At 46.8% G+C, this 27,299-nt stretch overlaps 1 protein-coding gene across 5 annotated transcripts in view; it reads left to right on the top strand.

Annotated features, from left to right (window-relative positions):
* The window catches only part of DAPK1 (death associated protein kinase 1), a 177,018-nt gene that overhangs the window by 65,545 nt on the left and 84,174 nt on the right, over positions 1-27,299 (top strand). The window lies entirely within an intron of this gene.

Below are 27,299 nucleotides of genomic sequence, written 5' to 3'. Positions count from 1 at the left end.
CCCATCCCTGACCAGGAAGGCTCAGGCTTCCAGAAGTGCTCCCAACCCTAGCCAGCACTTCGTCTCAGTGCCCTGTGGCTGCAGGACTCACACCTTCTGTGGTCACCTCTATATAGTTCCAGTCCTTCCAAGTGTCCAGGATCTCAACAAGCTGTAAGGAATGGTCCCACAGGATTCATTTCATGTCCCTAATCTCTGTGATTCCAACCCAAGTTGTCCCCTGGCCATTTGAGGTTTTGAAGGTTTCTTTAGAAGTATTTTCATGACTGGATTTTTCTTAGTATTTGTTTTGGCTGCTCGTGACAGAAAACCCAAGATAATAATGGCTTAAAGAAAGTAGGGGTTTATTTCTACATCACGTAGAGGGGTCCCAAGCTGGCATGGCAGGTCTGTGATATTAAGGACTTTGCCTCCGTTTACAATGTCACTCTGCCATCCCGAGAATATGATTTTCACTTCATGGTTTAATGTAGCTGCTTGTGCTCCAGCCATCACATCTTCGTTCTACTCAGAAAGAAGAGAGGAAGAAGGGCAGGCCCTTTCATAAGGATATTCCTTGATTGTTGTGCACAGTACCTTTGCTTGCATCCTGTTGTCAGGAACATAGTTACATGGCCACAGCGAGGTGGTTACGTGGCCATAAGAAAGCCTAGAAAATGTCGTCTTTGTATCAGGTGGCCAGATTCACAGCTAAAAATGAGTAATTCTAGATTCAAGACAAAGGAATGATCAAATGTCTGATACGCAACTGTCCCTGCCTCACCTGGGTCTTCCGGTCATTTTCAAACCCAGGTAACATTTGAATTAAGTCCAAATGTTTCAGACTGATGCTTCCATGCAACTTTATATGCCACAGGAGGTTTGGGGTCATGGTGGATCTCTTAAGCATTCTTCCAAGAGAGCCAGAGCTGTCCCCTTACAGACTGCACTCAACTAATTATGGTTTAATAATTTAATTAATTAGGGCTGATGTGGATTGCAGAAAGAAGGAGAAAATTGCTGTCTATATTCAAAGCTTAAAGGTCGAAGGAAAGACTCATAGTTTCATGGCTGTTCCCCTGGTACCACCTCCAGCTTGCTGGGTACGTTTGTACGTGTGTTTTGAGCCAGGCAAAGAGATGAACAGCCACGGCGAGAATAGAAAAATGGACCAAACCTCTCGGCACTGAAAGGATGGTTGGTTCTGAGTCAGCATTGAGGGCTTTCTGGGACATGATGAAGCCTTGGAATCTTCAGGAGTGTTCGGGTGCTGAGATCCTTTTTTTTTTTTTTTTAAGATTTTATTTATTTATTTGACGGAGAGAGACAGCCAGTGAGAGAGGGAACACAGCAGGGGGAGTGGGAGAGGAAGTAGCAGGCTCCCAGCAGAGCAGGGAGCCTGATGCGGGGCTTGATCCCAGGACTCTGGGATCACGCCCTGAGCCAAAGGCAGACGCTTAATGACTGAGCCCCCCAGGCGCCCCTGAGATCCTTATTTTGTAAAAAGAAAGCCTCGAGCTGGAGGTACCGGGCATGTCAGTCTTCAAGGGGTTACAAAGGAGCAGTTGGAGGAATGGCATCTGTATTATTTGAACATGGTAGTGGAATAGATTTCTAGAGCTGGTGTGGTGCTGACAGGGCTATTCTGTGTTTTTTCTAAAATGTTCCATCTTGTTCCTAGAAAATACCTAGAATAACTTCAGTACAGGTGAAGACTCCTAAGTGGGCTGAAGGTTATCACCTCCCCGACCCCAACCCGCCCCCCCTTTTGTTTTTTGCCTAATAGCGAACACGGAGTTCTCCTTTTAGCATAGAATGTGCCAAGAGAGGTGGAAGAAGAAGAATTTTCTTCCACCCAATCATCCCATACTTGAAGAAAACAACCCTCACGTTCACAGGCATCGAGGAGCTCCCCTGGCAAGTGAGATCTAGGGCAGAACAGAAAGTGGGGGTAGGATGTGTACCCGGGGGGGTGTGGAGGCGGCCCCGGCCATGCTTCGGGAGGGAGGCTGTGAATACAGTTACGTCCTGAAATCAAAGTAGCCAGATCTCACACGTGTACAGCAGCTTTCCACGGTTGGGTGCTTTGCCTTTTGTAACTCGCTCGGGGTGTCTGTTTTAGTGTAATCCTCTTCAGTGTTAGTGTTCAGTGTATTTTAAACCCGACTGGATTTTGAAGGGTTCATTCTTCACGTACATAGACGCACACCAGCCAGAGGCAATGAAACTATGTTTGAATTTGTGATAAAGCCAGGGTGAGCAAATCTTTTCCTGTACTGAATGCTTGCTTCTTTCCCTGCACTAAGAATTGTAATAATGATGATAATAATAATAATAATAGCAATAAAAACCGTAATAATCTCATATCTGCTCCGACGTTTTCCCCATATTATTTAAGTGCTGTCTTTTTAGGCAGCGTGACGTTCGCCTAGAGGAAAGGTTTTTTCTTAGTCCAGTGAGTGTCTGTTCTCAGAAGGAAAAAGCCAGGACTTGGATGTTTGACAAGCCTTGGATGGTTGCTTCTCGGCCTCCACCCCTTATGAGCTGCCTGTCCCTGGCAAGTTACCATTACTCTAGATACCACTTGTCATTTTCCTACGATAGAAATGGCTATGCCGTCCTCACAAAAGCAGGGAATGAGCTCTAGAAGACGCGAAGGATTTCATTGAACTCCTGGTTCACTGCAGCTGCTCAAAGAACGGGCATTTCCTTTCTCTGTCTTGATTTTCCCTTTGCCATCTTTGGTAAAGAAGTCAGTGTTTGGGGGCAGAAATAATAACCTGGTTTGTCACTGAAATTTATCTGAGAACCTGTTGTGGAACTCAAGGTCACCAGGGCAAATCCTAGTTCTCAAAGCATGGTCAAAGCAGTAGCATCATTACCTGGGGCCCTGTTACAAATGCAAATATTTCAGGCCCCTTACAGACTGAGTGATCGGAACTAGGCGCAGAGCCCGTGATTTGTGTTTTAACTAGGCTTCTGGATGATTTGAATGCATACTAACATTTGAAAATCACTACATCTACATCTGGAAATTTCTTAGACCTTTGATTTCCCCGGAGAGCATTTTAAAATACTAACCTCAGGGCCCTGCTCCCAGAGACACTTAATTCAGCAAGTCGTGGATAGAGCCCAGGCTTGGAGATTCTTAAAAAATTTCCATGGGTGATTCCCAGTGCACCCAGGATTGAAACATTCTGCTTTAAGTGTTTCTGTCTTGTTTTGTCTTTCTCCTGCCTTCTTCCCCTGCCTCCTCCTTTTCTCTCCTTCTTCATCTGGTCTTTGGGGTGGGGTGTTGGAAATAGGGGAAGGATTCTCTTGTGACTTGAGCTCAGAGGGGCTCCTGGGGATGAGGTGAGGTGCTATCCACAGGCCATAGAAAAGTTCTACTGCCTTTGCCTCATTCCTATGGCGCTCTGGTAGGTACTCTTAGCTGGGGGTCTTCTAATTTTAAATGTAAAAAGTTTGAAAAAAACCTCCGTAACTTTGAAGGAGAAAATAGAAATCTCCCGTAATCCTGTTCCTCCAAAGATCTGTGAAACGGTAACACTTTGCTATGGTAGCCTCATCTCCTACTTATATGTCATTGCTAATATAAAATTAGGATCACAATGATAGTTGCACATCTTGCTTTTCTACCCCACATTCTATTATGATAATTTCGCACGATATTCCTTGAACTCCATTTTCAAAGCGCGCATCAGCTCACACCGTGTGGGTTTGTCGTCATTGGCTCAGTCATTTTCCAGTTGTCTGTCCCCAAAGTTCAGATACCTTTGTAAATAAATCCTCGTTTTGCTGATTCTTTCCTTAGGATAGATTCCCGGAAGTAGGATCAGGGAGAGAAAGTTATAAATGTTTCCGAGGTTCTTGTGACACTGCGCTCCGTTTGTTTCCGGAAGAACCCTACCCTTTTCGCTCCTGCTCTGGGAGCTGCCTGTTCCCCTGTACTGTTGTTGACATTGATTATTATCTTAACAAACAAACAAATACAGTGTATCATTTTGCTGAGCCGAGTGGTGGTGTCCTTATTCTCTTGGGGTTTCTGGGCGTGGGATTTCTTTTTTCTTTTCTTTTTTTTAAGATTTATTTATTTAGGGGCGCCTGGGTGGCACAGCGGTTGAGCATCTGCCTTTGGCTCAGGGCGTGATCCTGGCGTTGTGGGATCGAGCCCCACATCAGGCTCCTCCGCTATGAGCCTGCTTCTTCCTCTCCCACTCCCCCTGCTTGTGTTCCCTCTCTCGCTGGCTGTCTCTGTCTCTGTCGAATAAATAAATAAAAATCTTAAAAAAAAAAAAAAGATTTATTTATTTATTTTGGGGTGGGGGGAGGGAGGAGCAGAGGAAAGAGAGTCTCGAGCAGACTCCACACTGAGTGTGGAGCCCGATGTGGAGCTCGATCTCAGGACCCTGAGATCACAACTTGAGCTGAAACCAAGAGTTGGACGTGTAACCAGCTGTACCACCCAGGCGCCCCAGCGTTGGGATTTCTAAACCTACGTGTCTTTATCTTTCTTTCATTTATCCTTTTGGGATCATGTTTATGTTTTCATATCTGACAGCTCTGGTTTGGGGATTTTCATCTTATCTTGGGATTTCAGCTCTGCTCTCTTGTAACTCCGTCTTCATTGTGTCTGGGTTTCATCTTTAATATCTTTGTACTTCTAACCCGTTCCTATGCTGTGCACATCAGTGCTCACCAGGAAGACGTTCGGGACAACACCTTCAAGAGACCCTTACTAAATGCTCTGAGATATTGTGGCAAGGGCACACATAGCATCACAGTCAAGGCTAAATTATCTTAGATCCCAAGGTGTATGTCATCTGTTATCGAAGTGATACTGCACCCCACCCAACACACTCACACAGACACACACATACACACACACTCAAGTGAACTTTTCAGTGCATCAAGCGAGGAACTCTTTTTGGACCCCCAACTAAAATAGAGAATCTCTTTCCTTGGCCTTCCTTGACAAATGATATTTGATTGAAACACCAAATGACTTGTCATTGTGCTTTCGTTTCGAACTAAATGTACCTTAATCTGGTAGAGGAAGCGGTTGAGAACATTCCCACTGTCCACATTTAACATTTTGCAGCCATCCCCACTTGTCACAGCGGTTAAGCCATATTGATGCAGCCAAGATAACGTGTCTTCAGGTTTGGGTTTCTCCTAGGAAAGCTTCCTGCAGGAAGGCCGTGGAAAAGTGTCATTGTTCTAATCCATGAGGCTTCTTCGGGCATCTTCCTCTCCTGTGTGCCCTACCTTTGAAAGTGTAGATGCCTGCTTGCCAGCCTGGATTCAGGCCTTAGCTGAGAGCACCTGGGGTCTAGGGAGAATAACATCAGAGGCCCCGCTGTTGGTGACATCCAAGAAATTGGGCATTATTTGAGAGGTGGGGGAATTGGGGAGGGACGGGGGCAACAAGAAGGATTGAACCCTTCTTCTCCAGGGTCAAGGCCACATCTTTACACATTTCTTCTATTTCTTTGCAAAAGTGTTTCCACTTCTTCAGTTTGGGGAAATCAACAAACTAATGCTATAGGAATGAACTGATGGGCTTACCTTTATCCCTGTGGCTCCTGAGTGTGTCTGTCCATCCATCCATCCTTCCAATAAAATTTTATTGAACACCTGCAACTGGAAAGCAGCTGTGTTGGTCCATGGTTTTCTAGAGCATAGTGATAATGCCTGTGTATGTGAGTGTGTGCTAAGTATCCAGAAACCAGAGGTGACCTGGTGTGGACTCACTGGTATAAGTAGAGGTCTTTGTTTTGTTTTTTTCATTTAAACTGGACAAGATGACCAACAAATACAGAATTAGCCAATAATAAGCCCTTATCTGTTCAAAGACAGCGGTTGTAGCAGACATTAGCTATTGAGGAGACAGGCAGGGAAAACCTTTGCCTGGGGGTAAGAACCTCATGGTTATAAGGTCCCGTCTGCTTTTCCTTCTAGATAACTCCTTTTAGTTCCTAATTTTAGAAGTAAATAAATAAGAAGGTCTGTGATTATGGTTAGTTCGTTTGAGGGCTGTGGTAGGCGTAGATAATGGCCCTTGGTGATGTCCTCCTCCTAATAAGGCCTGGAACCCGTGACTAGTGACCTTGCATAGCAGAAGCGACTTTGCAGAGATGGCAAGAGGAAACTATCTGGGGTGGGGGGTCTAGTGCAGAAGCAATCTCAAATACTTTGTCCTCGTAAGTATAATTTGGCTTTTAGACTACATGCCCTAGTTTAGGTTTAGAAAATGAGATCTCCATAATATATACACAGTCATGAATTCTGTCCTTTATCCGTTTACCTTTGGAGGAATTTCTTTTTTTTTTCTAATTATTTTTTTATTATGTTATGTTAGTCACCATACACGACATCCCTGGTTTTTGATGTAAAGTTCGATGATTCATTAGTTTCGTATCACACCCAGTGCACCATGCAATACATGCCCTCCTTACTACCCATCACCAGCCTATCCCATTCCCCCACTCCCCTCCCCTCTGAAGCCCTCAGTTTGTTTCTCAGAGTCCATAGTCTCTCATGCTTCATTCCCCCTTCTGATTACCCCCCTTTCTTTATCCCTTTCTTCCCCTACCGATCTTCCTACTTCTTATGTTCCATAGATGAGAGAAATCATATGATAGTTGTCTTTCTCTGCTTGACTTATTTCACTTAGCATTATCTCCTCCAGTGCCGTCCATGTTGCAGCAAATGTTGAGAACTCGTTCTTTCTGATAGCTGAGTAATATTCCATCGTATATATGGACCACAACTTCTTAATCCAGTCATCTGTTGAAGGGCATCTCGGCTCCTTCCATGATTTAGCTATTGTGGACAGAGCTGCTATGAACTCCAGAGTTCAGTTCATCAAATATTATTGAGCACTTACTGTGTACAAGGTTGTATCCAGGGCTAGTGTAAGTGTGACCACAAGGATTGATATCCGCTCCTGATCTAAGACTTCCTCTGTTGTGACTCTCCACGACATCTCAGTAGTGATCAGATGGCTCTCCCAGCTAGGACTGAGAGGTTAAACTTCTAAAGAGGTTTTCTGAAGTTTTAAGGAGAAGCAGGGCTGGGAGTGTGGTTCGAACAGCCCGTGAGGACATTTAATACGAACACTTGATCAGGATTTCGGTGTGTGGCCTTCATACAACGTGGATGTGGTCTCCGCTCTACAACGTAGATGACACGGAGCTCTGTGGGACCTCTACACTACTCCCCTAGGTCCAGAGTCGATGCAGACGGAGCGTCTGCCCCAGTTAGATAAAAATCAGGTAACTTATCCTCGTTGTTTCTCTCCAATTCTTTCAGACTCATCATGTAGCACTGTGGCGTATGGGCTGGTTTTCACTGCTGTCCAGACTAGCCTTCATAAACACGCAGCTTTCGGAGATGCACGGACATACTGCTTAGTGCTTGGACACAAGCTGTAGTCTTCAAATTGCATACTTTTATTATGCTTTTGTTTCCCTTTTTCCATCCAAAGGGAGGAGTTGGGAATAGCCATGAGTGGTGGTCTGGCTGGGATTTGCCTTCTGGCGCCGTCATTAGTACCCTCAGAGCTCTCGCGTCTGTAGGCAGATAGACTCAGGCCACTTGAGCAGGAGCCATGATGATGGCACGACGCTGTGACTTTTTAAAGAACATAGTTAATTTTACTTACAACAATATCCTGAAATCAAAATGGATGTAAAATTGCACGGTTATCATTATCAGTAATAACGAAAGCTGACTCTAGAGCCTGTGTTTCTGGAGGTGTGTAAGCCCATTTCAGTTGCGAGGCCCATGTTTTCTGCGTGTATTTGTGGCTAGGTTGGCATGTAAATTAGAACTGGATTCTTTTCCTGAACTGCTCCAGTTCCCTTTGGCCATGTGGAAAATAAGCTGTTGTGGGTCAGAAGCAATGTGCTCACATGACCAGCCTGCAAAACAGAGCCAGCCTTAAAAACCGGCCTGCCCGAACCAGCCTGGAGACTTGGAGACGCTTCACCGGTGGGGAGAGGGTCTGCGCCAAGGGAACAAGCCAGCCATTCATCTCACGTCCTTCACCTGGAGTCGATCATGTGCCTGGAGGTCATGTGTATTTTTCAGCATTCGTTCCCTCTCATTTTCGTTAATTTGAAACTCCTGGGCATACCGTAAAAAGAAATTTTGACTGAAATTTAATTTGGACGGGGGCTCACGTTGAGTCTGGTACTCTACAAAATATAACTGCACCTAAAAGCAAACAAATCTAGGAGGCCTTCAAAAGCTGTACCACTTAAAATCATTAACTTTATGTTTTCCACAAAGATGGGCTTTGTGCCCTGCTGGCATGTGGCCCCGTACCGGGTACATCCTTCTCCGGTGCCCCTGTTAACGAGCTGGAGGATCTGGTAGGATCTGCAGTCCATGTGCATAAAGAAATAGTGGAGGGATTGCTAGCATCCTGGCAGCCTTTCTGATTGTACCAAATGATTGAAAGCGAAGGGAGGTGGGAGGTGTGTATGAGTCAGCTCGGGCTGCCGTAACAAAACACTATGGACGGGGCTGAAACGACAGCAGTGTGTTTTCTCACAGCTCTGGAGGCTGAGAGTCTGAGATCGGGGTGCAGGGTGGTCCTGGATTACAGATGGCCACCTTCCTGCTGTGTCCTCACATGGCAGAGAGAGAAAGGGGGAGGGAGAGGGAGAAGAGAGAGAGAGACAGAGACAGAGAGAGAACAAGCTCTCTGGTGTCTTCCCTAGCAGGGCCACGGATCCCAGCATGAGGCCTCCACGGTCATGACCACATCTGAGGCCCAGAGGCCCAGAGGCCCCACCTCAATAGCCATCACACTGAGGGTCAGGGCTTCCATACATGAATTTGGGGTGGTGGACGGCAGAGTTCAGTCCATAACAAGGTGGGGTGAGTTTAAAAGTTGGATGTGTCCCAAAAACCCCAGTAAAGAAGGAGCCATCATCATTAGAGTCTCTGGGACTATAGCATCCAGCCTTTTGAGCCCAGTAATGGTTGACATCCCATGACAGTCTTCACTGCTCTTCAGTACAGGGGGCGAATCCTAAGAACTGTGGCCAGCAGTGGCCAGAACATCGTTGAGCACTCCATTTGTGTTGCTGCTGCCATGTTCTTGACCATGAAGATTTTCTCCCTACCACGGTCACACTTGTAACCGCCCCCACTTCTAATGGGGTCTCTGTGCTAGAAGGGTTCTTGTTGGTGAGAACCACAGTGGCCGCGGCACGGAATGTTCTCACTCTGTCAAGAAGTAGCTGATCCCCGGAATCATGGGACCTGTCTTCTCCAAGTCAGTGGTGGGTACAGTTGGCCGCTTTTAAAAATGGCATGACGCTCACCTTTGTTATTTAATAGGGAGAAGGACGGAAGCAAAAGAATGGTAAATAGGGAGAAAGACTCCTAGAGATGGTGATTCTCAGCCCGGAGAGGGAAGAATAACATTTCATTGTTACAGATGCCCCCGTTTGGTGATATTTTGGATATTTTAAGACATTTTAGGAGCTATTTTAAGAAACAAAACAAAACAAAACCCAAACACCATACTGTGTCTGACATAGAGACAGCGCTCACAAAATGCTCATTGAGTGAAAGAATAAATAGGTGCAGGTAGCAGTTACCCAGACTCAGGCAGAGAGCCCTGTGGTACCCCACCCAGCATACTGAAACTTGCCATTGGGCTGGAACACTGGGTGCTCTAAGCACAGGTGCCTATGCGTCCCGCCTGATAGGTTTGTTAATTCCCATGACTTTCACCAACACGGAGAAATAATGGACATCAGTACCGTGATGTCTCACCAGCCAGGTAGAAATGAATCAGCCCTGTATTTCAGAAATGTGGTGCAGAGGGAGGGCAGAAGTCTGTGAGCTGGGAAAATCTGGGCACGCAGACTTCTCTTTCACCTCCCCCCGCCCTCCTCCCCCCGCCCCGCCCTCTTGTCACCAATTTTTACTTCCTTGCAGATGATGTAACCATTACCCTGCCCCTTAGTTTTGGGCCCCCTCATTTTCCTCTGCTCCACATCACCTGAAAATCAAAATTATGATTGCTGATGGCCATTCACATAGCACCTGCTCCCCTGACTTGTCCACCCCTTCTTCTGTGACCACTCTTTGGTCTCATGGGAAACTTCCAGTCCAGCCATTACTTTCGCTATCTAGCATTGCTCTCCTTTCTGTAGAGGAGCAGGGGGTGACTGTGAAATAAATAAGATCCACCTTGACTATCAATTTACCAAATGGGATCAAACTTTTAAAATCAGCTGAATTGTAACCTGTATTCTCCGTGGGGCAGGATACATTGTAGCCTCCTGTAGAATACCGCTTCGAAATCTGCATAGAAATCTTTGCTGCCTAGAAATCCTTCTTGGAGTCATAAGCTCGTCTACACGAACCGGTGGTTATAGTGACAAGAATTTGCTAGAGAAGCTGAAAGGAGATTTGGTAAATGCCTTCAAGTACATAACCACTGGTTAGAGCATGTGGGTTGTCCGATTGACTTCCCTGCTCCATACAGCGGAATGCGTTTAAAAGGAAAACCATTTTAGTGCATAGAACTGAAGAGTTGAAAGTGTAATCATATATTTTTAAGATAAAAATATCTAGAATACACAGTCTGGGTTTCCGAGAGACATTTGGTCTCTTTATTCTTTTAATAAGGTCAGCCCTAGTATCTTTCTTCTTCCAGTGATTAATGTGCCAGAGTAGCAATGGTTCACCTTCCAGTGACTTCACAACTGTCTTTTCCCCTTTCCTTCTGTAAATAAAATAATCAAGCTAGGTCCCAGTTTTATATTATAGCTATAAAATTAGCGTGAAGCTGTGCCGTTTGTCACAACAGCCATGAGCCGCTTGTGGGTGTCAAGTACTTGAAGTATGGCTCATCCAAACTGAGATGTGATGTGTGTATAACACACCCACTGGGGTTTAAGTGCTACCCTCCACCCCCAAAATTAGTAAAATACGGCATCAGCATTTTAAATTATTGACTACATGTTGACATTATAATAGTTTGGTATGTTGGGATAAATAAAATACATTCTAAAAGTTCATTTTACCTGTTTCTTTCTACTTAATGTGGCTACTCAAAAATTGAAAATCGCACATGGCCGTGTACATTTGTGGCTTGCATTGTATCGCTTTTGGCCAGCTCTGTTCCAAAGAAGTCATTGTTTTAGTTTATAAATGTCCGTTGCTTAAAGCTTAAGTGTGCGTGTATGTCCTGATTATGAAGATTACATACTTATAATTCACTTCCTGTAGCCGAAAATTACTGGCCACATCTCTGAACAAATAACTGACACTAGTACTTAAATAGATTAACAGAAATTGAATTGACTTTAATATGGTCAGATTGTAAGTGTTCTAAGCTTTCCCGACCTGAAATTTTATTCTGTTTAAGTACGTCTGTTTGGAACCAGTGCAAAGTTCAATTCTGTTTGCTTTACCCTGAACCACTAACATGAACCCTTCTGAACCAGCTGTAGAGTGACATGTCACTCAACATTTCTAGAGTTAATTCGGCACCCTAAAAGTCACCTTCTTCAGCTTGCTTACATATGTCTTTAGCAAATTCTGTGGGTCTAGAGATGGAAAACATCCCATTAATATTCTGTTTAGTCATTGGGCCAATGAATCAAAAATTAACTAGAGAAATTTGGAATTCCAAGGCTGAACAAATCAATTCGTCTATCCCTACAGCAAACATTTGCTGGTGGAAGAGGGTGGGAAGGTGTGCGTCCTAGCAGGGTCAGAGCTCCCTCCTCGTCCTCATCGTGTGAGTTCCACGGATTTGTAGGCAGAGCGAAAGGTGTCGATTTAGGAAATGTGGGTTGTTCTAGTAGCTGCTCACATTGCCTGACTCATCGTTGTCAGGCACATGTGGACAGTTTCAAAGCTAGCTGGGGGCGTGGAGCTTTCTTCCATGTTTCCTTGCCTTCGTTGCAGATGGATGGTAGTGTTTCACATTTACTCTGATAAAATGGAAGAACTGGATTATTTGGGGTTTTTTGTGTGTTGAGTTGTATAAATTATTTATATATTTTGGAAAATACTAATTCAAAAGAATATATCCAGAATATATTATACAATATATAATATTGTAGCATTATTTACAATCGCCAAATTATGGAAGCAGCCCAAGTGTCAATTGATAGATGAATGGATAAAGAAGTGGTGTATATATACATATATATATATATACACATGTGTATATATATGTATACACACACACACACACACACAATGGAATATTACTCAGCCATAAAAAAGAATGAAATGTCGTCATTTGCAATAACAGGGATGAAGCTGGGGAGTATAATGCTAAGTGAAATAAGTCAGTCAGAGAAAGACAAATACCATATGATTTCACTCATATATGGAATTTAAGAAACAAAACAAACAAAGGGAAAAAATAAAAAGAGACAAACCAAAAAATAGACTCTTTACAATAGAGAACAAACAGGCCCACCAGAAGGGAGGTGGGTTGAGGGGGATGGGTGAAATAGGTGATGGGGATTAAGGAGTGCATTTAGGCGAATTGTTGAATCACTACATTGTACACCTGAAACTAATATTTAACTGCATGTTAACTATACTGGAATTAAATACACACACGCACACACACACATACACACGATACTAATGGAAGAAAAAACAAGATTAGATCATTCTCTACTTTCTTTGCATATTTAAAATTTTCCTTTTAACCCTTCGTTTTCCAACAAGGAGCATTTCTGGAGAATGCTAATCTTATTTTTCTTATGCATGATGAATGTTGGGCTTGAGTGATCAAAGTTGCAAAGTTAACTGGAGAAATTTGAGCCTTCTTGGAACACGTGCAAACTTGAGTTAGCGACAGCCTCAGATGACCTCAGTTAGACTTTTTGCTCCATGGCTGTCCAAGAGATGGACCAACAGCCCATACTTGTCTTGGGGTGAGATCGCCTCATAGAATGTGACCATCCTCTCACTCCTGAGGCTGTTAGGCCAGAAAGACCTCGCAATATCAATTAAGGACCCAGGATGTGGAAATCTGCCATTTTTGTTCTCATACTTCCCTTCTCTTTACCCTGAATAGTTCAGTATTTTGTAAGTCCAAGCAGTTAACACCATACCCTTGTGCTAAGGTGTTCTGAAACCAGCAGCCTTCACGGAAGGTGCACTCAGCAGCCTGTGCTCAAGAAGGCTTTTCCAGAACAGGGTGGGGAAGAACTTGATAGGTTTTTCCTTCTCTTATTTTCTCTAATAGGACAATATACATGTCTTGACATGTGCCTGGGAGATGTAGATGGTTTTAAGCAATCATATGCAATAATAATAATTCTAATAGCAGTAGCAAGCATTTGGTCCATATTATGAGTCAGGCAGTATTGAAAGAGTTTGACATGTATAATTCATTTAATCCCTATAACAACTCTTTAATGTAGGTGCAGTTGTTATGCTCAGTGTGCTGATGAGAAACCCGAGCTATAGAGAGGTTGAGAGGTTGCCCAAGATCACACAGCTCTTACGTGAAGAAGTCAGAATTCAAACCCAGGCGCTCTTTCTGTAGAGTTTATGAGTCATAATGTCATGCAGAAGATTAATTTAATCTGTCTAGATATTTAATTTTGAGTTTGGGAAGACTTGAATTGGATGTTTCTAAATCCTGTTTCAAAGAATCCTTTCCTGGGGTGCCTGGGTGGTTCCGTCGGTTAAGTGTTGACTCTTGATTTCAGCTCAGGTCATGATCTCAGGGTTGTGAGATTGAACCCCATGTAGGGCTCCATGCTGGGTGTGGAACCTGCTTAAGATTCTGTCTCCCTCCGTCCCTCCCCCCACTTGTGTTCTTTCTTTCTCTCTGTCTCTTTCTAAAAAAAGAAGAAGAAGAGAAGAAGAAGAAGAAGAATTCTTTCCTTCCTGCTTTCATATTAGAGACTGACCTGAACCCATTAGGAGTCTTTGGACATAAACATGGCGGTTTTATTCCCAGCTGTGATATCACTTAAATACTTCCAAATATTGATGTTATATTTGTTTGATAGTATGGAGTATATAAGACACAATTACATCTTTTACCACTTTTGAGTCTTAGAGCAGTCCTATAAAGTAAGCATTATTGATCTCAATTTCTTTTTAATTTCCTAAATGACCACATTGAGTCTCAGAAGAGGCACTGAAGGATTAGATTAGCATTCCCACAGCTAGATGGCCCAGGGGTCAGTTATCTTGGGGCCTAGCACTCTATCCTCCCCAAGATACATTTCTGCTCAGGTTGCAGGTACTCTCTTGTCACTTTACAAAGTTAATCTTAAGGCACATGTGCATAAAATATATTTCTAAAAAAAGCCTAGAGCAGCTAATGGAAATATACTTTGAGTTTCAATACTTTGCGTTTCAATCTGGGGAGATCTTGAGGATAGTAGAGATTTAGAAAATGCATAGGGAAGAAATTCGGTCATAGGATTTCAACTGTACTCAGCCATATGTTTTGTTTTAGTTAAGTGAGAACAGTACAGCAGAGCCTCGATTTTTGCAGCCCATAGAAGCAGACCATCTTAAGATTAGAAGGGATCTAAGAGACCATTGTCCCACCTTCCACTCACTCCGGGCTGATGGCCTAATTCCTCTTGACAACCTTTCAGATAGCGACAATTCTCCTGCCTAGAAGCCAGACCTCCTTGTTGCCCTGCCCCCACCCCCTGACTGCCACCTACACTGAAAGCATCTTTCTTAGCAAGGGCAAGTGCCCAGCCTGGGGCCCAGACTCAGACTGAGTGCAGGAGCATTGCACCCTTTAAACCTGCTGGTCCCACACCCGTGGTGTTGGCAGTGACGTGGCTTGTGCCATTTGTGATCAGCTAGAACTGTCCGGTGTTTTCTGTATGAGCTGTTGTCATGTGAGGTTAATTTCTTTGAACATAAATATAGGGATTTGTGTTTTTCTTTCTTATAGATTTTCTTATTCAGTTGGGATCCCTTAGATCCTAGGTTCTATCAGTGAATATAACCATTGCTCTTAGACTAGTTCTTAAAAAGTGCAGTAAGTCTGCCCTCATCTGATATACTGAGAAACGTCTTACTAGGACAATGCAGAACTCAAGAGCTCTCTAGCTTGCCGCATGGTGAATCACCATTTCATCAACAAAAATATCATGAAAAATTATGTCACAGGCCTTGCCGAAATCAAAACATTTTCCTTGTCTCTATCATTCCTATTCCTGCTCGTCTTACAACCCAGTGGGAGGCGGGGAGAACGGTCTTGCTGATTGTGCTGTTTTGAATTCATCTGATCAATAATTGATTCTCGGTTTTTGCTGGAGACTAATAGCAAGCTAATTGATCTTAGAGACCGAGCTGGCTTGGTCTTCTTTTGAACATCGGTATAGCGTCGTTCCGTAACATTGGTCCAAGATTGCCAGCAAGGATTTGAGATTGCTTCGGCCACCCTGAGGTTTGACATTCTCAGACCTACGGACTGGAATTTCTGTTAAATGCCCAGCCAGGCAACCTTTCATTATCCCTTTTATTAACTCAAACTTCAGTTAGTCCCACCTTACCAAAGTTTTCCCAACCCTTTCCTAAGTAAAGATCATGGACCTCACATGTGAAAAAATGGAAGCTCAAAAGAAGTCATTTATTTCCTACTATGATACCATCCACTCTTAGCCCTTTTCCGTCCATCTTCTGTTAACGTGTTGATTTTTTCTTTCTTTCTCAGATCTTAGTTCATTCGGGCTTCCTGAATAATTTGTGCTCTTCTGTTGTATTCCTAGAAGATCGTGAGCCTTGCCTTCCTGTTTTCCATTCTTTAGGAATCTGACCTCATGGAGTTTGCAGATTGCATTGACCTCTCAAGGGCCTATGATTGCTTAATGCTATCGACAGTTCTTATTTAAAAAATATTTAGGTCGTGCTCACTTACCTAAAGTTATGGCCTAAGGCATCTGCTTACGTAAAACACTTAGGCCCAAGGAGACCTTAGCTCCAAGGAGACCGGGAGAACTCCCTTACGTGTCAGTAGCCCGTATGAGGACTGTAATATACCTTTGCTTTTCAAATGAATGTGCAAGATCAAATACACTGTCCCCTTGACAAGCTTCTGAGGCAGGTAGGCAACTGCCAGGGGGCCCGTTGGGACTGAGCACATGCCCGGAGCCCAGTAAATAAATGACGGAGGAAAGTGGATGCACATGGACTTCTCAGAGCTAGAGTATTCTTAAAGCAAATGATGAGACCTCTTTTGGGGCATTTCTAATTATTGGAGCAGTTTTTCTTCCAAGGGTAGAGGGTCAATGGAAACATTTAAATAGATGGGTAGTCAGCATATAGTTTTAAGGTGACCCATAAGGTCATGGAGTCAACAGGTACAGCTGACCCTTACACAACACGGATTTGAACTGTGTGGGTCCAATTATGCATGGGTTTATTTTTCCTCCAATAAGTACAATTTTTCCTCCAATAAGTACAGTGCAGTACCTTAAATATATTTTCTCTTCCTGATGATTTTCTTAACACCATTTCTTTTTTCTAGCTGACTTTATTATAAGAATACAGTATGTCATACACATGATATCCCCAAAATGTGTGATTCGACTGTGTATGTTATCGGTGAGGCCTGGTCAACAGTAGGTCAACTATTGGTAGTTAAGTTTTTGGGGAGTCAAAGTTAATACTTAGATTTTCAACTCCACGGGGGCCGGGGGGAGGGTCGCTGCCCTAACCCGTATTGTTCAAGGGTCAACTGTATTAATTAAAAAAGGTTACTGAATACACCGTATTAGACTCCTGGGTGTTAATTTTCGGAAAGAATTCTATGTACAGGCATGATAGGAACAATTTTTTTAAAGCTAATCTATTGGTAGAGTGTTACGAAGGGGATTAAAACTCACATTTGGTGAGCCCATTCTTCTAGTGTTACTTCTTTGTGGTTCTGAACAGAGTAACTAGTAGTGTACCTCTTATATTGTAAAGTAGCTGGAAACACGGGCTCTGTTGCTGTGCCAGTCGCTTGCTCAGTGGAAAACAAGCCGCAAATGCCATGTGTTGGCCTCTTACAGCTTTTTAGCCTCCCTCCCAATGTTCACCGTCACCGTGAAGCCACCTAACTCTACTGCGGACCAGCAGCCCTCACTTCTGGAGTTATCTAGAAGCCCTGGAAGTCAGTGCCTGGAATGGAAAGCCTAAACAAGCCGCCTGAGGTCGTGCGCCTGCCTCGGGCCATCACGAGTGTGTGTTCAGTTCTTGGCTGCCCCAGGCCTGTAGCCCTGGTTTCCTGTGGGCCTCATTGCCTGTGGGCAAGTTGTGGTGGATCTGAACGGGGTGGCCTGCCTGGCCTGGCTGTTTCCATGTGAGTGCAGAGAGGCACGGGCTCTTGATCCGAGTGGCAGGACCATGCAGGCCCTCGGGGGAGGCCTTTTGGTGGCCTCACGCAGCTCTGCGAAGTCAGAGGCCATCCGTGTGGTGAGGGGTGCGGGGCTCCCCAGCCCCCCACGCTGCAGCTGAGGAAGCGGGCACCCACAAGCAGAAGGGCTTCCCACCACACCTTGACAGGGGCCTTTGTAGAGGTCGGCGCCCCTTCTCTCGCGCAGTGCCTCCCTCCCCTGCCCTCCAGGAGGCTGTTTCCTATCAGTTTCTGAAGCTCTCTGTGGCCGATCCCTCCGACTCCCCCTGAGTTCAGATTCCACATTCTCTTAGGGAGTGACATCCCGCGAAAAGGTGGTTGGGTGTGCAATCCCTGCTTCCGGAGGTCTCGCTTTCACCCCGTGAGGTGCTTTTCATTTTCTCTAGAGTTTGACCCAAGACCTGCTGGTGCCTCGTGCTCCTCAGAGGTCCCACGTCCAGGGAGAAGTCACGTCGTCTGTGTGCTCCGTCTCCCGGCTGAGGAATGCACAGCCCTCCCCCGCCTCTGATGATAATCTGCGAGCTTGCTCAGGTCCGATCACAGGGGTGAGGTCAGCCCATGTGGCAGGCTTCCAGGGACTTCTGCTTCCACCGAGGGAAGACTCAGACTTCCCGGGAGCTTGGGTTTCTCTTTAACTTATCATCTTTCAGTTTTATCTGCGTGGCTCTTTCTTCAGGTAACTCCAGCAGTGACTTTCCCTGCCAGCCTCTCCTTGCCTGGCCTGAGGTGACCCCCTCGGTCCTCTGCCTGTTTTCTCCTCTCCCCACACTTTCTCTGTGAGGTGAGTCCCCACCTGGTTTGGAGCCAAGGTGGTGGATCTGTAGGCATCCCGGGAAAGGACTTGGCCAAGAGCGCCACGAAAAGGATTCCTCCCAGCCGGGCTGATGGCCAGACACCACTGGCTGCCTTGTTGAGACGTGGGCCTGTGACTCTTGCAAGCCCTGGGAAGAAGAACCGTGAAGAAGCCTCTCCCCTCGGTTGTATTTAGTCTCCAGAGCCAGACGGGCCTGTGTACAGTGTCTCCCACTCGCATCGGTCATCAGAATGTGCTGGAAGCCACATCACACCGAGCATATTTGAATTTCTTCCAAAGGCACTCAAGTCCAAACCCTTCGGTATAGACCTGGCTTCTTGGGATAAGGTGGAGCTAATTCTTCCAGGGACAAAGCATGGCAGAGGGTCCCGAACCTGCCCATGACATGCTTACCTCGAAAGCACATATACCAAACCTGCCCATGAAAACACACAGGCAAATAGTGTTTCTACCTGAGCCGAGAAGGGAGATGTGCAAACATCCAGGCATCTTCGTGAAGCGCCTCTCATGCTCCAGAAATGGGCAGAGTACATATCAGGGAGGATTATCACCGTTTCTAGAAGCTTCATTGAATCTATGCAACTCAGTGTATTTGCACAATTACGACGTGTGCCCATTAGACTAGACTGAACTTTACCTTTCTTGTTACCTTTGGCTAGTTTTCCCCATCTTGAGTCTCCGCACTTTGAACGAATCTTTCTTTTTTTGTCATGGGATAAGGGACTTCAGCTCCGCTCGTTTGTCTTACCTGCCCCATGAAGTTACAGGGACCTCCTGCTCTCTTTTTTAGCTCTTTTCCCCCCGAGAGCAGCTTGCTGGAGGACAGATCGTACCTTATGACCCAGTTAACTTTAGCCCAGAAGCTGAAAGGGGATGATATGACAAAGTCAGGCTGATCGCATAATGGGATTGGCCCAAGGCGTGCTGAAGTTGGAATGAGTGAGCAAGCGACTTACCCGTCCGAGTCTCAGCTGAGCAACCCAACCCCCCCTCCCGCCCCATGTCTCGGACACAGTCTGGGGCAGGAAGCCCAGACCTGTAGTCCTGTTGTGGTCACCGTTGGTTAAATGGGAGGGCTGAACCTGGCGTGACACCCTTCCTTACAAGGGCTTTGTGCTGTCCATAATACTGGACTCGAAGGGCAGTCCCGGTTCCAACGTGGGACTTGCTGTATTTGGAGAAAATATTTGGAGTATTGTTGTTTTGTCTGTTGAAGGTCGTCCTCTTTAGATTGTGTCAAGTGATTCTTTTCCAATACTTGTCTTCTTTTTTCCTTTCCCTTTGGCTTTAAAAACAAAAACCAGACACCAAGCATGTGTTCTGTGCCCAGCCCTGAGTTCGGTAGCCCAGGTGGTGCCAGTGGAGTGGGTGGAGTTGCCCCCAGCCCTCAGCTAACGCGGGACCCCCGCTCGCTCTGCACACCTCCGTCCGTCATATGTACTCGCGGGTGGGTTACATGGAAATGTCCTGTTAAGCCCTGTGGGTTGTAAATTCCTAAAGTCACAGACCACATCTGAATCAGGCAAGATTAGGTATGGCCACAAGTGACAGTAACCAAAGGAGCTGCCCCCGCCCCCCCCCAGAACAAGATGGCAGTGCTGCTTCTAGGCCCATTTAAGTCAAGTGCCTGGGTGGCTGCTGAGGACTCGCTCTAAGGGGTTTGCAGGGTCCGGGCTCCTTCCCCTCATTGCCACATGCTTTCAGTGGTGGCTGTCATGGGCCAAGGCAGCAGGAGTTCCCCTGTGAACTGACCAGCAAATAGTACTGCACTCTGCCCTGGGACCTCCTCTCTCCACACCTACCCTGCCAGCTCTCAGTTCCTATGCACAATAGCCAACGCAGCTGACCATCCGAAAGAAAAGGAAACTTAGGCTCAAGTGGTGCTGGGCTTGTATCAGGACTAAGACACATTGTGCGTTTGCTGCTCTCCTCTAAGCAGCCAGACCAGTAGCCAGAAAGCAGCAGAGGAGCGCTCCAAAAGCAGCAGGAGGCTTCCTCTCCCTGGCCTGACTCAGTTGGTCCCCACCCTTCTAATGGACCAGAGTCCCAAAGGGTCTGAACCCTCCCAATGCCAGCTCTGCACCCAGCTCCACCCGGCCGCACCCCGAGGGGTTGTGCCTTGGGCAGCAACCTCAAAATGCAGCTCTGGGTTGAAAATTAAAGGGAAACTGCGCATACAGAGTCTAGTCCCAGCTCTGAAGAATTTAACTGGGAGAGAAGAATAAAGCAGACTTTCCTAAAAATAACTGGATTTCAAAATTTCAAAATGCTCCATGACAAAAAACAAGCAAAAAAAAAAAATCAAGAAAAGGTTTTGTGGTTAACAACCCAAACCCTCTGAAACGCTCAGTGCTGTCCCCGCTCTGCTGAGTCCTGCGTACAGAGACCTGTGTGACTCTCTTTACACGGTTTTCCCTAAACTTGCTTGACCACAACACCCTTTCTCCAGCAGCATCTGCTTATTTGGGAAATGCACTTCCAGGTGGATCTCAGACCTTTCCGCCCAAAGAGCTATCCCAGGGACAAGCGGAGTGAGCAAAGGCACGCACTGCTACCTTTCTAATCTTCCTTATTTCTGAGTCCTCCCTTGCTGGGGTTGCTGATTCCTTAATTATAATGAGGCTGCCCGAGCTGCCCGATACTCTGTGTATTTGGTTTCTTTGACTCACTGGCAGCACCGCACTTGTGCTGGACGCCAGATCCTTGCCCACCCTTGCCTTGGGTCCTGGCTTTTGCCCTCTTCTCCTGGGCGTGGATTTCTCTGTGTGGTTCTGTCCTCCAGGAGGCTGCTCTCCCCAAGGGACCCGCTCTCTGCTCAGCTCTGCCACCCAGCGCGCTGCCCCAGCGTCTCCCAGACGCCCTTGGGCAGCACGTCTCCTTTGGCCTCTCACTCCTGACTCCGTGTGTTGTTCTGGTTCCTGGGGTGACAGGCTGGTGTTTACGCCCTTGGTAAACCCTGCCTCTCCCCGTCCCTACCCTGGCAACCTGCGCTGCTTTCTTACTGGTGGGGGAACCCTTCTTCTTCAGATCAGGTGCCATTTTTAAAAATTATTTATTTTTATTTGGGGGGGGGAGGGGCAGGGGACAGAGAATCCTAAGTAGGCTCCACGCCCAGCGCAGAGCCCGATGCAGGGCTCGATCTTAGGCCCCTGAGATCATGACCTGAGCTGCAATCAAGAGTGGGACGCTTAACCGACTGAGCCACCCGGGCGCCCCGATCATGTGCCCTTTGGACGGAGCCTTGGTGGCGGTTTAAAATAATTTTTGAGGCGTTGTGTGTTTTTAACTATCATCACGATCACTGGCTTTGATGTTTTTGTAACAAGTGTTTTGTCCTGTCGCGTGTAGCTTCTCCCAGCGCAGAGAGAGGCAGTTCGGAGTGTGGGCTGAACCACGGAAGCCTTCCAAGGGAATTGAACTTGGTGCTGCAGTTCCCAGTCCCCAGACGGGGTGGGCTTCACCGTCTGCTGAGTTCCGTGCGCTGCTGGATGAGGATGGACGGGGAGCTTCCACGGGGCGGGGTGAAGTGCTTCCTCCTCGGGGCGCTCCCGTGGGAACGCCCTGGGCGTGTGGACCGGTCGGAGCAAGGATTAGGTAGCAGCGTGTTCACAGAGGCTTGTTGGGCCAGGGGGTGTTGTGTTTCGGGGTGGGGACCTGCATCCCCGCGGAGACTGGAGGAGGTGAACTGGAGCCGAGGGCACGCACAGCCCAGTCGGGGATCTGGGAAGGCATTGCAGCGAGAGCCTCTGGAGCTTGTCGTTGGTGTTTGGTTCTGACGCAGCCCTCCTCGCTGGTGCAGAGCTTTCCTTGAAAGATAGGGAACTGCGGCCAAGACGAAGCGCGAAGAACCAGAAACATGAGCCCCGCATGCGGGTGTGGGCCCGGGTTGGGGGGGGGGGCTGCCTTCAAGATGGCCTGGGCATTCTTGCTCCTTCCCATGCCCTCCCGTCATGCTGGGGTGTGCCCCTGGTCACCTGCTGGCCTCTCAGCCTCGGTATCGAATCCTTCCCCTATACAGCTTCCCAGGTCGTGGGTCAAACCCATCATCCCCAGTATTTTCGTGGCTGTTCCACCTGTCCACTGCCGCTAACAAATCACGCCAAAGTGGGCAGGCACAAAGCAGCAGGTTGCTGTGCTCTCTCATGCTTCCGTGGGTCGCCCGAGCGTTCCTGCTTGGGGTCTCTCGCGAGGTGGCACTGTGCTGTTGGCTGGGGCTGGAGCCATCTGAAGACCTGATGGGCCAGACGTTAATGTCCACTCACCTGGCCAACCTGTTCCAGCTGCTGTCGGCTTGGAGGGAGCTGCGGATGGGAACACCTCCACATTCTTGGGCTTCTCCCAGGGTGGTGGTGGGGTTCCAGGAGGGACGCCCAAGAATGTGTGCCCCAAGAACCAGACAGAAGTCCTGGAATCACTTTGCCACATTCTGTTGGTCAAACAAGGCTCAGATTCCAGGAGACCAGAATGAGAGTCCATCTCATGATGGGAGAGATGAGGTCACATGGCGGGAGAGCATGTGAGCTGGAAGACGTGACTGACGCCATCTTTGCAAAGGACGGTTTGCTTCCCCTCACTTAGCTGTGGACTAAAACTTCAGCATCTAAGTAAAGCCATAAGGTCTTTTTTTTTTCTTTTGTAAGATTTTATTTTTATTTATTTATTTGACACAGAGAGAGAGACAGCCTGCAAGAGAGGGAACACAAGCAGGGGGAGTGGGAGAGGAAGAGGCAGGCTCCCAGCAGAGGAGCCTGATGTGGGGCTCGATCCCAGAACGCCGGGATCACGCCCTGAGCCGAAGGCAGACGCTTAACGACTGCGCCACCCAGGTGCCCCAAGCCATAAGGTCTTTTGAGGAGCAAAGGGGACAAATCAAATAGGTTTCATCCAAAATGGTTGAGTCCTAATGGGGGGAAAAAGTGTAGAAACTTAATGCTGAGATTTCACAGTTGTTGCTTAGAAATATGCCAAGAAGTTTGGTGCTGCTTTTCAGCCACTGAAACACTGTCCTCTGGGCTTTCTTGAGAACTACCAAACTGAGACAGCTTGTTAATTTTCATCCTTTACATGAGCTTGATGTGCTTAGAGACGCCGGCTCACATGCATGGCCTCATTTCGTGTTGGCATCACCCTCACACAGATGGGGAAACTGAGGCTCAGATGATGTTAGGGTTGGCATTGCTCCATACTGGGCAGGGCCCTGTTTGTGGGGCTGCCCTCACACTTCTCCACCACTCCCTCTTCTCTCAGAGGTACGGAGCAGTCTCTCTCATGCCTCTCCAGCTTGGCTCCCACTGTCTCGTCCCGGACCCTGTTCCTCCACACACTTTCTTCACCTCCCGGCTGGCGCTCAAACTTCAGGACACAGCCCAACCTCATGCTCTCCCCTGGAGCCTCACAGTGGCCGTGTCCTTTTTATGGCCCTTCCCATGCTATGGTGTTACGTGCTTGTCTGTCGCATTAGTCTAAACCCTTTGGGGTCTTTTCCCCCTGCCATCGATGTGAACTCATCCTTGAAAAATCATTTCTGTCACCTCATCTCTTATTTAAGACCTGTAATTCCAGTGTTCAGGCAGGATTCAAGCCACTGACACTCTTGCAAGAAAAATAAATGGTCCTCACATTGTGCCGGGGGTTGATACATGAATTCAAAAGTAGAAATTATTTTGCTTTAATTAGAAACCTTATTGCAAAGCCTTGGGAGGAAGGGAGAGATGGAGCTGATCATTTGATTGAAGCCAAATCTGTTTCCAGCATTAATAGAGGGAATTCATAATAATAAATAGTTACCATAAATAATTTTTTAACTTATATGTTCTGGGAAGAGACATATTTAAAATCAATGAAAAAATGGTAGGCTGTTTTAGCCCCTTTGTTTTGAATTGGCACCCACCTGCCCGGGTGGGAGCTTGTTCCAACGTGGTGTCTAAATCAAGGTCAGCGATGGACATGTTAGTCCCTAGGTTAGGTACCAGCACAAACATACCCACATCGTTCAGCCGGATTGCTCTTCCTCCCTTCTGAAAGCAACACCTCTGTACATTCATCCCATCTTTCCCCAAGTGAGCAAAACTCCGACAAATAAGTGAATTTGAGAATAAAACCCGACTGGATTAAACAGGGTTCAGCAGCTTTACTTGTAACGCGTTATGAAATATAATGGACCTGTGAAAGCCCACGAGCTTCACAGACGCGTGCGTGCCATCCTTGTGAGCTGACCTTGAGAATCTTTTGCGTCTTTCTAATTGTTAGTGTATGCTTCTGAAGCTCACACGCAAACATGACGAACTCTTTACTGCAGAGCACTTCAGAACGTGGTGACACAATGGTTTTAATTACTGAAAACACTCCCTGAGTCTTCAGGGGGGAGGAGAAGGCAGCGCTGCCCAACTGCATTCAACCACAGCCCTCCTCTCTGTGCCTCCCCCTCGCAAAGCTTCTTCCTGGAATGATTTCTAGACCCGTCTGTAACTTCACAGGGGGTGGCTTATATTTCAAACAAAATGGACACAAGCCCGGGACAGCAGCGGGGTTCAGTGAATAGAGCGTTGGAGGCAAATGTCCCTGGGATTCACTTCTCAAGTGTGGAACTTACTTGCAGGAAAGATTTGAGGCAACCAGAGGAAAAAATCTCTCTAAGGCTTGGTTTTTTTTTTCATTGATGGAAGAGTTGATGCTGATGTGAACCTCATAGGGTTGTGATAATAAACAAGGTAATATGTGTAAACCTCCTTGTATAGAATTCTGGTTACAGTTCACTGACTGCAAGGTGATCCAATTAGATATATCAATGAGTTGGACAAAGACGTTAGATGGCAGGTGGTTCTTTATGAAGTTCTGCTCCTTTTATCCCAAGTTTTCTTTTGTTGATAAAATTTATGATTATTTTTGAATCAAAAAATTTTTTACTATAAAACTCTTTAAAATGGGATGTATCTCATTGGCTTTGTATGGATCTAGCCATTCGTGGTTAATACGTGTTGATGACATTTAACTGAAAGCTTTTGTGTCAAAATGAATTGGGCTGGCTGTACCTAGTCCAACAAACTGCTCCGTCAGTTATTAGGTGACGGAAAACGTGAGTACATTTTTAACAAACAGCATACAATCGATTCTCATTACTTGTGGTGTAGTTATGTTCGATGACTTTACCGCAAACACTAAATTAGCAAATAGTGGACCATTAGTTCTAGAGAAAATACAGGATTAAGTTTCTGTGAGCCTCTGTTCATAACGTTTCCGTCATCAGATCAGTGCATAACCTTGTCTCCTGTGTGTTTCTGTTTAAAGGGTCTTATGTCATACACATCGTTGATTCCTTGACGTTGGACTCACGGCCGACAGCACTGATATCCCTGCCCAGACAAGCTTATCTGTCCATGACACGTTTTCCCCACAAGTCCATCACAGCCTCTGTGCTTATGAGCACTGGACTGCACACTTTGGGGGCTATTTTAAATAGTGAAATCACCAACAAAAAGCAAAAACGAAAAAAGCCTGGCACTAAACAGACTATTGAAAGGACATTTGTTTACTCTACGGAAGCTGGCTTAGAAGGCAGTGTCGCCTTGACCTGCCTCAGCTGGGCACGTGCACATGGGGTGACTCGGATCCTCAAACGACCGTGGCCACACTGCCAGTGCCGATTGTGAAGTTACGAGTACATTTCAGCGAGGAGGAAGAATTTGCAGATAAGGCTCCTGGATTATGTGTTGTCACTTTACATGTGCTGGTATATAGTGAGTCTCTGTTTTCCAGGGACGAAGCTGCGTTCCCCCACCCGTGGACTGTCACTGCCGCTGTCCGCGGGCGGGGGGTGCTCGTCGCTGAGGAGCCTCCGGTGTTTGCAACAGGAGGGAGGCTGGAGCTCAAGCGGCCCCCCCATGTGTGCAGCCCCCGCCCCAAGGCAGAGCCGGCCTTGGCTTCTCTGTGTGCATTTAGTTTCCTCCCTGCCCAGAGCTCACCTTGGCAGCTGTATTGGATTGTTTCTCTAGGATCCCATGATGTATAGAAGCTCTTGGCCAAAAAAGCCTACGCAAATTGGTTTTTTTTTTTTTTCAGTTGTTATTATTGGGGGAGGGGGATTGGGGAAGAGGAACTGGCCCAGCAAAGTGGGTATGAGGGAGCTGGGGGGGCCAAGGGCCAGCTGCTCAGGAAGGAAAGGGTGGGCGCAGCAATTAACCACCAGTCCAGCTCAAATTAGGCCTCACGAAGCAAATTACTGTGTTTAGAAAAGAATCTCTTCTCCGAGGAGTCTGCCTTCGGTTCACTGCAGATGTTGGGTAGTCAGATAAATAGGAAAGATGTCAGGAGAGGTGTCTTTAAAGAGGTAGCATTGAGATGGGTCTAGAAAAGTGGTCCTTGAAATGAGCCTACACCGTCTAGACCATGTGCAGCCAAGGTTAGTCGGGACACTAGCCACAGCTGTGGGGGTTAGAATCACACCTTCTCCTGGGCCGGGGAGGGTGTCCCATCCCACCCGCAGGCCGTGATCCCTGCCTGCTTTCCCTTCGTGGGGACCCGGAAGTGTGAGTGAGATCGACTGCCTGGGGAAGGAGTGGATTCCAGATGTTTGGCTGCAAATGTGGACAATGCGGTCCGCTTGGGCCTACGCACACACTCCTGGCCTTGATGCACAGGCTTGCAGTGCCTCCCCTTGGCCCAGCCGCTAGGGTAGGTGGCCCTTGATGCTTTCGCCTTCCCATAATTAAAAGGGGAAAGGTCAACATGGAACATTTGGCGGGAAAAACAGTTTGGGATAGTCTTCGAATTTCGGCTTGCATTTACGTTCTTCGCCTCTCTTCTGGCTTTTTGGTTTTGTTGTTCAAAGCAACGTGATTCAGACCCGAGTCTGCCTGGAAGCTTTACGGCCCCTGAGAAAAGTCACAGTGCCTGCGTGAGAGGCGTGCATGAGCCCAGCCCCTGGAAGCATGGGTTGTGTGGGGGTCGGAGGTCCTGGGTTGGACCAGGACCCTGCCCCACCGTGCATCCTGGGACCCTGGGGAGCCCTCAGCTGGGACGTGATACCCTCTTTGTGAGAAGGGGTACCATAAGCCCCACTTCACCGCACTCTGAAGGAGTAGCTGACTTTATTCTGTAGTCAGGCTGTTTTCCTCCCCCACCAGCCGC

This window comes from Ursus maritimus, unplaced genomic scaffold (assembly GCF_017311325.1).
Source record: "Ursus maritimus isolate PB19 unplaced genomic scaffold, ASM1731132v1 scaffold_34, whole genome shotgun sequence".
In the NCBI taxonomy this organism is placed as follows: Eukaryota; Metazoa; Chordata; class Mammalia; order Carnivora; family Ursidae; genus Ursus; species Ursus maritimus.
This window is presented reverse-complemented; position numbering and strand designations above follow the sequence as displayed.